General features: G+C 41.4%; 1 protein-coding gene across 13 annotated transcripts in view; it reads right to left on the reverse strand.

Annotated features, from left to right (window-relative positions):
• LOC119974015 (ERC protein 2) overlaps nucleotides 1-17,569 on the reverse strand; it is a 1,008,595-nt gene that overhangs the window by 137,677 nt on the left and 853,349 nt on the right. The gene's annotated exons all lie outside the window — the stretch shown is intronic.

Below are 17,569 nucleotides of genomic sequence, written 5' to 3' on the forward strand. Positions count from 1 at the left end.
AATACGAAGGCGAGAAATACTGTATTTGTATGCACCTGACAAAATACTTGGTTCTATTCTTCAAACTCTTCAAACTGCTTTGTGACAACCTGTTATCAAAGGCTTGACTAGCATTCTAAGCTAAGAATTTTTTTTTTAAATGAGAAATTGCAGAACAGCTGAATTTAATTAAAGGTCAAGGATACAAAGGTTCTTCAAACATGTGATTAATTCTGATAAAGAGAGTCACTGTAAACAGCAGACAGTGTGGATATACTAAATAAATCCTGTCAAGTACTGGCTTGCCATATAGTCCTTAAATAAACTTATTAAATTTGCCTTTTATATTTCTGATCTGTTCTGTGAATCATGACTGAATAGTATATTCTATTAATTTATTTTTAAAGCTGTTGCACCTATTGAGAAGCAGCTGAACACTTTGTCTGAAGTTAAATCTGCTTGAAAACGTGAGCGCTCCAGGATATTATACTGCAGGTGATTGATTCGATTTTTGAGAGGACGACAGGGCCAAGGATTGTTCAATGTTTTCTTCTCATTAAGCGATATTCTTCCAACACCATCATCACAGGCTAGATTGCTATGTAATCATTGTCCAGGAACAAGAGGATACTTTGACCAGTGGAAGTATTGTGCTCAGCTGCTTTTAATGACATATCCAGAAAATGACTGGAAAGTGTGAAAACGTATGCACCGTAGTCACAGAATACCACTTACCAGACAAAGAGACTGACAATGTAAGAAATGGTTTATGTCTACCGTAACACAACCTTGTCTGTACACTCATGATGAAGTATGTGCGCATTATCACACATTTACTTCACAATCTATCACAATAATCTCTTTAACCCTGTGCACTCAATATTTTCAACAGTTTTTCAAACCAGAGTCTCATTTTGGGGCAAAGGAAGACTGATGACAGCAACTGGTTAAAATCAACGTTAGCAGCTCAGTTCAATTTGTTCTTAAGTCCAGAATATATCAAGAGTCTGAAACATCCAAAACATGAAATCTGCCTTTTCAGTTTACCCAGCAAAGCACAATTATTTAATCCATTCTTATTTGATTGACTGCTCCTTAAAGTAGACTCAAAAGAACTGTTCATGGGTTAAGATTCACTACACACATTTAATCCATGGGTTTATCGGCTCTTATTCAGGTACGCATACTTAACGGAGCCGTATTTGTAACTATATATCACTTTTATCCAAACCTGTCACTTTCACATGGGGGCAACACTTGATGTTCAGGCCTTTTTCACAAGATTAGGAAGGCAGCTGAAAGATCAACCTAACCGAGGATCAACTACTTCTCAGTTCAAAGGCAATGGCCCCAGCAATGGTTAAACCATAGACTTTGCTTTGAAGACTTGCCCTCAGGTTCATTAAACAAATCTTGGTTAGTTCTTGCGATTTCAATGTTAGAAAAACGTAATTGACTTTTGAAGTGTTGGGCTAGTTATGTTAGGTCTGCTTTACACTTTTATTAACTCTCTCATGGCCACAAACATTGAACACCATACTTTTGGGACAATATAATCCTCTGTTGCTGTTCCCATTGTATGATTTCTCTGTGCTTAATAAAATATTTATAACGCCCCTAACCTGAAATTCCTGCTGTGGTAAAAAGCCTTTCAAACAAACATAAAGGGGCTAGCTTTCCTAATTTTAAGTAAAAGTGGACAAATACCGGTAACGTCTGATCTACATTCCTATTAAATTGTCCTTGGATTTCCAGAGTTTATTTTGAGGGACGAGGCAGTGCCAGTGTCTGCAATAAGTAGATGTGGTGAGGGGATATTTCCATCTCCTGTATCCAGTTCTTGCATTACACTCTAGGTACGTCACAAAAGCTGATGTTGGACTTTGTGCTGGGGTCTCTCTCAGTTTGGGGCGCATGAGGATGCTTGCCAGCAAGGATGCCAAAAGTGGGCTTAATTTAATAAAAAACAATGACCGACCAGGGTTTTGAGTCGTAGATCTACTGCCCTTCCCTGGGCTAAGCAGGTAGGGCTTTTCACACAGATCATTTTCTGTCAGGAGGCTGGCCGGTGACAGCCATTTCAATGACCGAGCCCATCAAATTCAGCTTTCCTGCTTCCACGAAGGCAGAGCTGGGGGAAAGGAAGGGTGGGTGGGTGAGTGACGTGGGCACGTGTGTGAGGAAACTTTGTTCCAAACCTCCTTATACATAATTACTGGTGAATTTTCCGACTTCAAATAGTTTCTTATAATTGATGATTATTATTTCAGAGGCACACAACTCACTTGATACAGTCAAAATTATCTAAGGGTTAACAATCCTGGATATACTGAAATTCCTTCAAGAGATTCATTCAATATTTTGACAATTCATACATTAGCTCTTATAATGATTTATCTCAGATGGGATCGAATATATTATGCAGCTGATATTTGAAATGCATACATTTCTTAATAAAGCATCTGGTGAGGAACCCCGACCTTTCAATTTTTGTCGGCAAAGATAAGCCAAGAAAATTAACTGTATCGATTGAGTAGCCCTTAAAAAGCTAACTGTAATTAAAAGCAATACAATATAAGTAATAGTGGCATGCATTTCTGTGGTGGAAGACAAAGCTCTGTAATAGGAATCTTAGATCTTTATCTGCATGCAAAGTCTGTCATCACAAAGCCAAGCTTCTATCCAGACTTGTGAGTAAATACCAAACTGATTAAAAAGTCATAGAGAAACTGATCTCCTTCCTGTCACCTAGCTTTAACAGATTTCACAAAAGATTGAAGTAGAATGTCTGTTGTAAACAAAAATGGTAAAGGCCAAAAACAAGTTTTCCCTTACTTATAAGCACAGATTTACGATGGCTCGGCTCTAATGGTTATCAGTTTCTTTTCTCAGTTATTGGTTTACCTCATGAATACCGCAATCCTTCAAATATGCATCTTTATTTAAAGGCTTAAAGGGATTAAATATTGTAGACAATCTACTGCACTTAACATCCAAGTATCTGATTTCCAGATTTGCGTACAAATGAGAAAAGGAGCATTTCTGACCACAATTACAAATGACGCATATTTTTTTAAAAAACAGCATTTGTAAATTGTTGGCAAAACAGAATAGATTATAAAGAAATACTCGTCATGCAGTATAATTCTTGTCTCACATAACTAATAGAAACGAAATTCAGCTTTGCTTGTTCTTAGATCCAGTTAAATTGTGTCAAATGTGTATTTGATTTGTTCCTGCTGCAAATGTGTCAAACAAAGCCTCCAGATCTTAACTAGAGATTGGCATATGCCTCAGAAGTCTTTTCATAATCAACATGCTAATTTCAATCCTTGAAAATTTCAAACATAGAAATGGTCTCAGTGTGGTGATTTTAAGTCACTTAGGCAATATATTAATCGCATCAATGCAAGTAAACCTTTATGAAAGTGTGGAAAGCAATATTTAAGTTTCAAACTGTTCTATTGTGAAGCGGCACAAAGTGCGAACACTTAACCCACTGAAAACACAGAAATCAGAATTAACACGTCTGTAGGTGCAAAAACGTCAGGGTCATCCAAATTGATTTTTTAGAAGAATCTAGATTCAAAGCATTTTCTTTCGTATGTACCTTTTGCTCCAATAATTTAAGACAATAGGAGAAGGAACTGGCAATGGCAAAATGTAAAATGAGACAACTTAACCTGTGCTTTTACAACGAGTCAGACAGCAGAGGTGGCCATTCGACTTGTGTAGCTGTATTGACTGTTTGATAGAATTGTCCAGTTAATCCCATTCTTCTCTGCTTTGTCTATAACCTTGTACTCCCTGCCCCTCCCCTCCCCTTGAAACATTCAATTCTCCCTTGAATATGGAACCTGATTCTACCACCTTTTGAGGCAGTGCATTCCAGGTCACTCAGAATCCCTACAGTGCAGAAGGTGGTTATTCAGCCCATTGAGTCTGCACCAACCCTCTGGCCACTAAGGGGCAATTGATCATGTCCAATCCACCTAACCTGCACAACTTTAGACTATGGGAGGAAACCAGAGCTCCCGGAGGAAACCCACGCAGACACGGGGAGAATGTACAAACTCCACACAGACAGGAGAAGAAGAATCTTTATTAGTGTCACAAGTCGGCTTACATTAACACTGCAATGAAGTTACTGTGAAGTTACACCACGGTGTCTGAATGTCCAATTCACCTAAAGAGCCCGTTTTCGGGACTCATGGGAGGAAACCGGCACACCCGAAGGAAACTCACGCAGACATGGGGAGACATGCAGACTCGGCACAGACAGTGACCCAAGCCGGGAATCGAACCTGGGTACCTGGTGCTGTGAAGCAACAGTGCTAGCCAATATGCGGCCTTTGGTCTTTTGCCTTCCTTTAATCTGTGTTCCTTTGCTACTGATCCTGCTGCCGCTGGAATCAGTTTCTCTTTCTGTACTCTATTAAAACCATTCTATGTTTTGAATATCTCTATCAAATCTCCTTTTAACTCTCCCGTCTCATAATGCACAGATTTTTCTTTGCACACTGAGGAGTCTTCCCCATTTCCATGTGACTGTCTTTTTCTTTGAATTCAGAAGGGTGTTACTATAAGATCCAACCTATAGACAAGTTCCACTTTCTTGCAGTTTTTTTCTTAATGCGGGAGGAATTTATGTGCCAGAATATCCAGACATTTTGTCATCTGGTTGGCCTGCATCGCTTGAGATTTAACCGATGTACTAAGTGTTGTGCTAATTCTGGACATTTCTGTTCACTGTCTTCACTTTTCAAGAATCCGGAAAGAAAAACATGCAAGACACAAATATCTCAAACTCTTAACTAGCTGCGAATGCAAGCCCTTAGCACATGGACAGCGTATCACATTTACAAAGCAAAGATCTTAGAATAACTATTGCATATGTGTCTGCAACATTCACCCTTGCCTTTGCAAAACATTCCTGCCCCTTTTTGCAAAACATCCCTTGATGTTGAGGAAAAAGATGTCAGACAGAAAGCATCTGTCCCAGAGTTAAGCTGAGTGAATGAGGACAGGCAAACTCTCCAGGACACCCATGAAATTAAATAGGATCAGCCTAAATTACTGGCTGCTGATGACTGCTGAAGCACAAGATCAGCCACTAACCAGACCACTCAGAGTCTAAAATAATCACAAGCATCGACCACTAACCAGACCAGTCAAACTCCAAAATAATCACAATCAGTCATGCATGATAAACAACTAATTTAAGACACTTTTAGGCACGCTGCCTGACTATGTCCAATGAGGTGAAAACCCAGACAAACTATCTGGAGTATATTTAAATATATCCCCAAACTGCAAAGTAATTTGTTCACTGTAGTCTGAAAATTAAAATGTTAACTGTTTAAAATCAAAAAAAAAAATCTTTCAGAGATTTTTTGGGGTCCTCATTTCTGAACATAGCAAGCATTTAGAAAATATAAATTTACGTTAGAATACTGTGTCAAACCTTTGCCCTGCAGCTTCTGGATCCTTTGTGTATGGTACAACAATAAAGACCAAAAGCAATTGAATTAACCGATTGTAAGGTTTCGTAATAGTGAGTTAGTAGAATACTGGTACTTGATTCAGAATATCAGCTTTTCTAGCACTTGTCAATTTCCATGTATATTGTGTATGTCTATTAGCTATATTAATGACATGTCAAATAGGCAGGTTATCTGAGTTGCCCATGCTCCATCATCATTCCTTTTAATGCTACACCCTGTGAACATGATGTCAAATGGCCAGACTTCCAGATACATCACAAAAAACCCTAAGCTGACACCAATGTTTGATAAAAGCAGCTGAAGACCAAAGCCTTTGAAGTCAATCTGCAAATCCAACCTACTTATTTAGCCAGCAGACAATCCTAAACTGAATTACAACATTGCTGGAGACACACTGTAGACAATCTTGTTCAATGGAGAATCCTCTTCATCTGGTAAATATATACAAAGCATCGGCTATCAAGTCAGGTGTCAGCATTAGGCTTTTCCTCCCCCCATGTGTTTAAAAATAAAGGCTCGTGGAAAATGAAAGGCTAATCACCCATCTTAGGCTTGAATACGATCTTCCACAATGCAAAAGGCTACTTACACATTTCGTGGCTTTACAAAGAAATCTACAATTTTCTAAGTAGCATAAAGAATTTTCAAAATAGTGTAACCTTCACTATCCTCCCTTTATATACCAACCTGCACATAACATAAAATGTCTGCTTTGCTTTTATTCATGAGGAACAATTACAAAGCCATCGATCCTATAGTACATACCCCTTACAAATGCTGACAAAAGAAATTGACTAAGCTGGCATCGAACTTTAAATACAATGTTAAAATTGCCTTTCTGTAAACATAGTACATTTTTCCTTGCATTATAACACGGTATCTGCACTTTACACACATCAGACATTGAACGGCAAATTTTATGCAGAGGACAAAAAGGAAAATAGAAAACCTGGCTTAAAACAGTGCAAAAAAAGCCGAACATATTGAAGGAGACTTATAATTACTGATTGAGCAGATATCTCTGAAATCAGTGATTTTACAGGTGGCGTGGATTATTTTATGTTTAATTACTGCAGCTGACTCAACTAATTCTGGGCCCAGTGCAGCCATGTGAGAGCTAATGGCAAGGCATGAGTTTGGTAAGCAGACTAGAAAATGGTTAAAAAAACAGAAAAGGGTTAGTAGTGACCTAACGGCTTAATTCAAAGTGAGGGATGGGCCAGGATTCAGCACAAGCTAAGGCAGGTCAGGAGATACCTTGATTTGACAAGCACTGCTGTTGTTTATTTTAGCTCAGGAACTTAGAAGTCCATTTTATAAAACAAAATTCTTGAGACAGCCTGCTCAACTTGAAAGGTATGCTTGCAGAGAAATAAGTTTCCTCAGTCTTTATCCTGCTCGGTTGCCACAACTTCACTGGAAATTTGGCAGAAAAGTTATTTATGCAGGTAAATAGAGTTTCAATCACATTTCCAACAAAGTTATGACAGCAAATAGGAGAATCTGAGGAATTACATCCACACTGTTTTTAAATTTCAAAGTAAATTTGCTGAGAAGTGACAATGAAGTTCCATGTAGTGGATACGTAGAACATGCAGCACAGAACTAGCTCGGGGCAGTATTTATTCTCCACTCGAACCTCCACTCACTCTTCATAATCAAAACTGAATTCCCCCTCTATCAGCATAATTCTCTATTTCTTTCTCCCTTATGTGTTTGTATAGCTTCCCTTAACTGCATCTAAACCATTTACATCAACCACTCCACGTGGTCACAAGTTCCACATTTTCTTCACTCTCTGAGTAAACAACTTTCTTCAGCAGCACGGTAGCATAATGATTAGCACAGTTGCTTCACAGCTCCAGGGTCCCAGGTTCGATTCTCGGCTGGGTCACTGTCTGTGCAGAGTCTACACGTTCTCCCTGTGCCTGCGTGGGTTTCCTCCGGGTGCTCCGGTTTCCTCCCACAGCCCAAAGATGTGTGGGTTAGGTGGATTGGCCATGCTAAAATGCCATTCGTGTCTAAAAAGGGTAAGTGGGGGTTACGGGGATAGGGTAGATACGTGGGCTTGAGTAGGGTTCTCTTTGTAGGGGCCGTGTGGACTCGATGGGCCGAATGGCCTCCTTCTGCACTGTAGGTTCTATGATTCCCTATTTGATTTCTTGTTGACTCATTTTTGTTTTTGATGCCTCTCGCTCACTCCTTCCCAAAAGTGGAAATAGTCTGGATAAGGGTTTCTGTAGTGTGGGGACCAAACTGGGGTCTTGAGCCCACACATGTTGGAGCCAAAAAGGGAAGCTATTTTCCCAGAAGTTGGTTCCTGATTGGCTGCTCCCAGTCTAATCAGAAGGTTGGCTGCTCTGATGCTTCTGCAGCCACACCAAGAGAGATGGACAATGCTGAGGCAGGTAGCCTTAGGAATTGGGGGACATCAAAATAAATGGGATAAAATAAAATTAAAAAGGGACATGATAAGCATAGCTGTCTGAAGGGATTTTGATGTGTGAATTAGGATATCAGTGAGAAATGCAAGTGTTTACCCATGTGACTAGGGGAAAACAATAGGGTACAGAAGAGGTAACTTCAAAGTTGAGAGATAAGGAAATTGACACGTATATGGTAAAAGCCGAATCCAGAGTGTGGGTAACATCAAAGGGAAAGAATAATATATCCATTGCACAACAACTGGAGAAGGAGGCATAGTTGCAACTACCACCGTTGCCACACGCAACTGCAGAAACTGTCTCCCTCAGACAAGTTATTGCTAAATAGGCAGCTGGTTAAGACCCAACACTCGATTCCAGAAGATTTCTCCTTCGCTGAAACTGAAGACAGTTTTCCCAAACATGGGCAAATAACCTGTGCGTAGTAATTATCTGCTGAATTTAGCTCGTAGAGTAATATAATATTGGATGTTGTTTGAGAACAATAGGGCATCTCAGAGTTCATAAAGTGGAGGCAGTTGGAAACCGAGGGCTAACTTCATGTAATATTAATCATAATAATCTTTATTATTGTCACAAGTAGTCTTACATTAACACTGAAATGAAGTTACTGTGAAAATCCTGTATTCGCCTCACTCTGGAACCTGTTTGGTTACACAGAGAGAATTCAGAATGCGCAATTCACCTAACCTGCACATCTTTGGACTATGGGAGGAAATTCAAACACCCGGAGGAAACCCACACAGAGACGGGGAGAATGTGTGGACTACTGTGTGTGTATAGCCACAAGTGTAATTAAGTGTTGTAGTATACTATAGTCCTCCTTGTGTGTTCTTTTACTTTTAAGTTAAAAAACATCCCTCAGTGATTAATCACACAATGACTGGACTATTCCTTTCTGGATCATTTATCTTTTCTCACAGTATATCAAATTGAAAATATATACCACTGAGAACGGGGGTTCCAAGCTGCATTTCTTGGTTTTGGAATACCCTCACATTGAATATCAACGGGGTTCTTAACAAAAACTGGGGGCTCTTCTAGGACTTTGAAAAGATTAATTCCTTGGGTGTTGAGGAAATTTTGACTTTTAAATGTAACGCGAATGAGGGACGTATGGAGCCAAGTGAAGAGGTTTTTAATTTAAAATAACACGACTTCAATATGACTTGCTATGACCAAGACTCATTTGAGAGTAGACAATATGACCTTGGAAAGTACCGAAAACAAAATTGATGGAATTGGCGAATATGTTACAATTTGGATTACGCACAACTGCTAAGAAAGCTGAGATGTGGAGATGCCGGCGTTGAATTGGGGTGAGCACAGTGAGAAGTCTTACAACACCAGGTTAAAGTCCAACAGGTTTGTTTCAAATCACTAGCTTTCGGAGCACTGCTCCTTCCTCAGGTGAATGAAGAGGTACGTTCCAGAAACATATATATAGACTGTATATATGTCTATATATATGTTTCTGGAACATAGGAAAAGAGGAAAGAGAGACCATTTCAACTTAACATTCTGGACGTTAAAGCAGAGGCACTAGGGCAGGGTGAAGAAGGAACTGGTTCTAGGCATGAAACTAGTGGGGAGATGTTTAGATTTTTACATGCACTTCCAAAATTTGATGAAATGCATGTTAAGGCATTTCCACATTAATTTGGAAAAAATAGCGAGCCAAGCCAAATGGTTGGAAGATATTTGAATGAATTGTGTTGGAAAAATTCAAAGATTCATTACCTGCAGTAATAAGAACTCATGTGAAGGAATAAAGAGGTAAAACTGTGAAATAAGCTGCAAAATAAGCTGCAGAGATGAGAAGGATAGAAAATAGGAAGGTACACGTAAAGACAGTCAAGCAAGAGAGGGAGTGTTTGAAAATTCCAAGGATATTTCATCTCAAAGTAAAAAAGATGGCGTTGAGAGAATGAAAGATATGAGAAAAGTTGGATAAATCATTCTACTGGGGGTTAAATGGCAAGCCAGTTGGACTTATAAGTCTTAAGAAAGGAAGTATTAAATCAGAGACCGGAAACATAAATTGGTAGGGATTGTACATAGAGAAGAACAAACAATAGGAGTGAACGAAGGGGTAAAAATGTTTGCACAATCTGTACAGGGGCAGAGTGAACAGAGGTGGCTGATGTGTTTAAAGATTTTGTATGTGAAGAGAACATTTTTTCATGTTTACAAAATGGAATGGGGAAAGATAATCGAATTTTAAGAGATATAGGAGCAAGTCAATCCCTAATGTTGTGGGATAAAGATTTTTTTTGTCTCAAAGGGAGATTGGTTAGCAGTATTTATGACGGGACAAAAAAAATTCTATTCGTGAAAGTTGAGTAGCTTGAAGACAGAAGATGTGTTTGTAGGAGTGACAGAAGTGTTACCCATTGCTGGGATTCAATTCATTCCAGGGAATGATATAGCTGGATCACAGGTGGTAGTAATGCCTACTGTGGTTGGACAGCTGATAGAAAATCAAGCTGCAGAAAATATGCAAATAGACCATTCCAGGGTGTTTCCTGATCATGTGGTAATGAGATCACAGGCACAGAAGATGAGAGCACAGGATGAGAAAAGTGAGATACGGTTATATGATACTATCTTTAATGAGCTGAACGAAGATCACAAAGATGAAGAAAAATAAACAGACATGTTTAGCTCAAAGAGACTGCTGGAATTACAGCAGGATAATTCCAAATTTAAAAAAATCTATTGATCGGCTTTCTTGGAATTGGAGGCTCAGTGTATTCCCAAATGTTATCATGTAAAGGATCGCAATTTAATTAGAAAATGACATGCATATTAGCGCAGATGACAAATAGGTAGAAAAACATCAAAGTGTACTGTCTCCCAAGTATAGGAAAGAAATTCTAAGGGTAGTTCATAAAATCCCATGAGCAGGACATCTAGGAATAGAAAAAACACAAGCAAAGATACAGAAACAGTTTTATTGGCCGGGACTGCATAAAGATGCCGTTACATGTTGTCAAACCTATTACACATGTCAAACCAGCTGCAATAAAGCAAACACCTTTGATCCCTATTCCAACTTTCGAAGAAACTTTTACAAGAGTTCTAGTCGACTGTGTTGAACCACCTTCAAGAATGCAAAGTATAATCAATACTTGTCAACTATTATGGGTAGATGCACTTGATTTCCTGGAGCCATACCATTAAGAAACATTACATTGAAGAGAATTGTAGAGGAAAAACCCAAGTTCTTGACTAGAATGGCTTTCTGAAAGAGATACAATCACATCAAGAGTCAAATTTCATGTCAGGATGATTTAAAAAGGTCACGAATCACCTGCAAATAAAACAGTTTAAATCACTGGCATATCATCCAGAGTCACAAAGAGCTTTAGAGAGTTGGCATCAAATTTGAAAACAATGATGAGAGCGTATAGTCAAGATTACCCTTATTATTGGGATAAAGGGATTTGCCATTTATTAATTGCTATTAGGGATGCATCAAACGATTCTACAAAATGTAGTCCTTTTGAATTGGTTTATAGACATGAGGTTAGAGGACCACTGAAAGTAATCCAAGAAAAATTGTTAATTAAGAAACTTTTAGACTACACGGTGAATTTCAGAGAAAGGCTGAATGGAGCTTGTGAGCTGGCAAGGAAGCATTTAAAGACAGCACAACAAGGAATGAAAGCAATGGCTGATAGGAGAGCATAGACTCAGTTTTGTCGAAGGGGGAAAGTGCTATGCTATTATCTGTGTCGAGCGAACCACCAACAATCAGATTTAGTGGACGCATTAGATCAAAAGAAAACTGAGTGAAATAAAGTTTCTGATCTGCACACCAGATAGACAAAATTCTCAGCGTATGACATATTAACATGCTTAAGAGGTATTGGGATGGAGAAAATGAGGACAAGCCTGAGATTTTGGTAGTAGGGAGAAAAGAAAGGGCTAATTTCTGAGTGTGACTTCTTCTAATTCAATTGGATAATGAGGAACTACTGGGAAATTTAAACAACTGGTCAAGTTGTCTTAAGAGTCCCAGGTGAATTAGGAGAACTACTGCAGTCTTATAAATGTATTTGTGGGAATAAATTACATAAAACAGAGATAGCAATGATGTAGGTGGGGAAAACAGTTTTCATAAAGCAACAGCCACATAGATTAAATCCAGCAAAGGTATCTCAAGTACAGAATGAAATTATATGTTCCATAATGACATTATTGATTTGAGTTCTAGTGATTGAAGTTCACCTATTGCAAGGGTGCCGAAGCCAGATGGAGAACAGAAACTGTGTGTGGATCACAGGAAAGTGAATGTCATCACCAAGTAAGATTTATATCTGATACCACAGTTGGAGGATTGCATTGAAAGAGTTGCACAGTCTAAATTAATCAAATTAGGAAATAAATCTGGAACACTTATCAGAACTGTTTGAATGCTTAAAAGCTAAACTAGGCGTGAATTAGCAAAAATTTGTGACAGCTCAAATTTCATATTTCGGACATATCATAGGACATGGTCAAATGTTTCCACGAGATGTGAAAATATGGGACATTTCGGATTTTCCAGAACCTACAAGAAAAGAGAGTTTATGATTTCTGGGAATGAGTGGATTTTATCGTAAGTTAGAGCCGAACTTTAGCAGTGTGGTAGCACCACTATCAAAACTCTTGAAAAACTGGCAGCACGGTGGCACAGTGGTTAGCATTGCTGCCTATGGCACTGAGGACCCAGGTTCGAATCCCAGCCCTGTCCATGTGGAGTTTGCATATTCTCCCCGTGCTTGCGTGGGTTTTGCCCCCACAACACAAAAGGTGTGCAGGATAGGTGGATTGGCCACGCTAAATTTGGGGCAGCACAGTAGCATGGTGGTTAGCATAAATGCTTCACAGCTCCAGGGTCCCAGGTTCGATTCCCGGCTGCGTCACTGTCTGTGCGGAGTCTGCACGTCCTCCCAGTGTGTGCGTGGGTTTCCTCCCACAGTCCAAAGATGTGCGGGTTAGGTGGATTGGCTATGCTAAATTGCCCTTAGTGTCCTAAAAAATAAGGTTAATGGGGGGGGGGGGGGGGTGTTGGTTACTGGTATAGGGTGGATACGTTGACTTGAGTAGGGTGATCATTGCTCGGCACAACATCGAGGGCCGAAGGGCCTGTTCTGTGCTGTACTGTTCTATGTATAAATTGCCCCTTAATTGGAAACAAAATAATAATTGGGTACTCTGAATTTATAGAACAAAACATCTTGAAAAATAAGAAATTTAACTGGATGGAGGACTGCCAAACTGTATACCAACATTTAAAAACAATGTTGACAACAACACCAGAGTTTGTTACTCAAAGTTAAGATGAACAGTTTAATCTGGCTGCGGATGCTAGTGACATTGGTTGGGGGGTTGTGTTGAGACAGGAAGATAAACTTGGAAACGAGAAGCTTGTGGAGTACTTTTCAAGGAACGTAAATCATCATCAACAGAAGTATTCTACAAGTGAAAAAGAGATGAAGACCGTAATTTTCCAGCCGTTGGCAGCACACCCCTCCCCATGGGGCGGCTTCAATGGGAAATCCCATTGACAAGCGGCAGGAGTAGAGAATCCTGCCACCAGCAATTTCCGTTAGTACCGCTGGTTTATCATTTGCCTTCTAAACCGTGGGTTGATGTCCTGACTCTACAAGTCAAAATGGAAACTGATCCAAACACCGTAGCCCCCAAAAAGACTGGGTGGTCTTTGTCTCCTTTGGGAGCTCTGCTTAAATATTGGCTGCAGACGGATAGAAAATCTGGGGCCAGTGCACTCAAAAGACAGCTGCATTGCTCTCACATTACTTCATAGACTGGATAAAAGTGGTACAAAAAATTAACCCCTTTAAAAAATGCTTTAACTGATTTTACTAAACAAAAATTACCTGAGATTTTAAGATCATTATTTCAGCATAACAAATATTACACAATGTCTTTGAACTTGTTTGTCAACCTTAAAACAGAGCAACCTAAGAGAGCACTTAAAATGTATTCAAGGAACTGAATGGCACAAAATAGAGCCAATAATGCAAAGGCAGCACTCTCGCTATTACCGATCCATTATAAAACTATCAGCTCTGTAAGGGATGGTTGATCTTTTGTTTTAACTGCATCGCTTTGATTCCTCTCCAATTGTTCATTTCCATGGCCAGTAGTTGAATGGAGTTGATATGCCCCAAACAGTTAGGGCCAAGAGAAAACAGAAATGCTCAAAGTATAGCCCTTCTACACTGACTGGTGCCTAAAATCCCACCCCCACTCTGTGATCTCCTAGTGCATCATTATGTGCTGGGTGCCAGCAAACTATGCTGATTAGTTAAGCTCACATTATAGGGCAAGGTCAGCACAGAGCATCTGACGAGCAGAGGTTTTTGGCACCACTTGCACCAGGACCGTATTATTAGTCCAATGTGTCAGAACATGTGAATGTTTCTTTTCTAAGTTAAAGGGCTACAATTATCTGTTTTACTGCAGGTGAGACCAGTCATTTAAAAATTGTTTCCGGGTTACGTGATACTGAAACAAACACTATTACCCAGAAAATAAATTTATTCAAAATACTAGTAAGGCGTTGCCTTGTCACTGGTTTATTAACTCTAAACACAAATATATCCACAAAACAAAGTTTTAAACCAAAATGATTTCAGATATCCAGCTCAGCTTGCAAAATCTCCTTTCTCCCAATCTCTTATCACAATTTTAATTTTTTTTCTCCAATTTAACCTAAATCAATCTCTCTACTCCAACATTATCTCGAGAAGTAAATCTCAAAAGCATGGTTAACAAATGAAACCAGTGCAGCAATTGTAGTCCTAGAGGTTACAAGGGTGCAGGAAGAGAGCACATAGTCGGTCACACAAAGAATGCAATTTGTGACTTTGACTAGCACCGTTTCAATACTGTGGCAGGGCATAACCCCGATTGGAGGTTCAAACACAGAGCGCGCGATTCTCCCAACTGGAGACTAAATGCCGACGCCGGAGTGAAAACCGGAGTGTTTCACTCCGGCATCGGAGGCCACTCCTCGCCCCCTATTCTCCCACCCCCAGGGGGCTAGGAGCGGCGCCGCGTCAATTTCACGCGCCGGGCCTTGGCGCCCGCGTCAAAGCGGCGCCGCCTAAATGACGCGGCCGGCGGCGCTTGAATGACGTCACCCGCGCATGCGCAATTGCCGTCCTCCCCGCGGGCAAGACATGGTGAATTGATCTTGCGGGGCGGCGGAGGAAAAAGAGTGCGTCCTTTAGAGACGCCGGCCCGCCGATCGGTGGGCACCGATCGCGGGCCAGACCCCTCATGAGCACGCCCCCGGTGCTCGATCCTCCCCCCCCCACAGGCTGCATACGCAGCGTTCGTACGCTGTTCACACCAGCAGCGACCAGGTGTGGTTGGCGCCGGCGTGAACCGGTCGGATTGGGCAGGCCGCTCGGCCCATCCGGGCCGGAGAATCGCCACTCGATTGTAACACGTTGAAGGGATGGTGAGAAAGGGGAAGTTGGAGACGCTATGGTAGTTTATTACAGCCAGAATAATTCACGGTTGATTTATTGTTGAAACAGTAGGGCAGTGGATAAATGAAATCCACCAATGCATAGAATTGTTCTAATTTCATGTTGCTGGATTAGGAAGTTTGCAGCCCACCTTGAATTTTATAGTTTAAATACAGGCAATGCAAACTGCAACATAACACAAGCGATTTTACAATGTAAGACGTGGGCCACATGAGCTACCTGGAACCTATCTAAAATAGATACAAGCTTTCTTTGGGAAGAATGAATATGAATGACACAGCCACTTAACCAATTCATATAAGGTACTGACATATTGGCTCAGGATTGTAAAATCAATCCACCACTGTAAATGGTTACTGAAGGGAGAATAATCAGATCTTTGGAAATTTTGAATGGCAAGCTTTGTTTTGCAATAACAAAACTGAATCAGTTGTAATTTTTGTAGACACCTGAATGAATGAATGCAGCAACTGTTTCACTGGTGTGATTAAGTGGCCAATTCAGTATTGTGAAATCAAAAAACATGTTTTATTGAAGCAAGTATCATTTGACAGTTTAAAATCAGTGTTCAAGAATGCATTCAAAAGCCGAGAGGCATTCATTCATGCAACATATAATCATGCAGGGGATACGGGGAAAAGGCAGAGGACTATCACTAAACCATGATGCCTATTTGGAGATCCAATTCAGGCACAATGGGCCAAATGGCCTCAGTGATTCGGCTTGCAATGTTATGCTACTTTTAGTTCATCATTTATATATATATATTTGTTGTGGGGTGGTGGCACAGTGGTTAGCACTGCTGCCTCACAGTGCAAGGCAGGGTTCAATTCTGGCCTTGGGTGACTGTGGGCGCGATTCTCCCATAGGGGGAGAAATCGTAAGGCTGGTGTCAAATCCGGGCGGGTTTGACGCCAGCCCCCCCCCCCCCCCCCCCGACCGGGAACCGATTCTGGTCCCCGGTCGGGGCTAGTACGCCGCCGCCGTAAACTCCGGCATCGCGGGCTTAACGAATTTCGTTAAGCCCGCTTGCCAGAGTTAGCGCCGGCTGACGCGTCATATGACGTCAGCCGCGCATGCGCGGATTGGAAGACTCCAAACCGCGCATGCGCGGATGACGTCATCGCGCATTTGCGCGAAACCCGCGCATGCGCGGGCTGGGATGCCCCTCAGCCGCCCCGCGAAGTGATACAGCGGGGCGGCGGAGGGACAAAGAGTGCGTGGGCATCGGACCCGCTGCCCGCGATCGGTGCCCACCGATCGCGGGCCCATGGCACCCTTGGCACGGCCGTGGTACTGCCGTGCCAATCGGTGCCATGGTTTTAAAATCGGGAGTTTACGGCCGTTTTTACGAACGGCCAGAGCAGGTGTGTTTGCCGTTCGTAAAAACAGCCGTAAAGGACTGGGAACTCGGCCCATCGAACAGCTGTGAATCGCTGCTGGCCGTAAAAAAACGGCGGCAGCGATTCGTATCGGGAGTCGGGTGTGGGGGGGGGGGGGGGGGGGGGAGAATAGCGGGAGGGTGTCGGGCCAGCGTGGCCGTAAAATTTTACGAGCCACGCTATTCTCCGCACCGTCGTGAGTGCGGAGAATTGCGCCCTGTCTGTCTGGAGTTTGCACTTTCTCCCCGTGTCTGCGTGGGTTTCCTTCGGTTGCTCCGGTTTCCTCCCACAGTCCAAAGATGTACGAGTTAGGTGGATTGGCCATGCTAAATTGCCCCTTAGTGTCCAAAGATGAGCGGGTTAGGTGGATTGGCCATGTTAAATTGCCCCTTAGTGTCTAAAGGTGTATGGGCCATGCTAAATTGTCCCTCAGTGTCCAAAGATAAGCAGGTTAGGTGGATTGGCCATGCTAAATTGCCCCTTAGTGTCTAAAGGTGTATGGGCCATGCTAAATTGCCCCTCAGTGTCCAAAGATGAGCAGGTTAGGTGGATTGGCCATGCTAAATTGCCCCTTAGTGTCTAAAGGTGTATGGGCCATGCTAAATTGTCCCTCAGTGTCCAAAGATGAGCAGGTTAGGTGGCTTGGCCATGCTAAATTGTCCTTAGTGTCCAAAGGTGAGCAGGTTAGGTGGATTGGCCATGCTAAATTGTCCTTAGTGTCTAAAGGTGTATGGGCCATGCTAAATTGT

Source organism: Scyliorhinus canicula, chromosome 11 (assembly GCF_902713615.1).
Source record: "Scyliorhinus canicula chromosome 11, sScyCan1.1, whole genome shotgun sequence".
Lineage (NCBI taxonomy): Eukaryota > Metazoa > Chordata > Chondrichthyes > Carcharhiniformes > Scyliorhinidae > Scyliorhinus > Scyliorhinus canicula.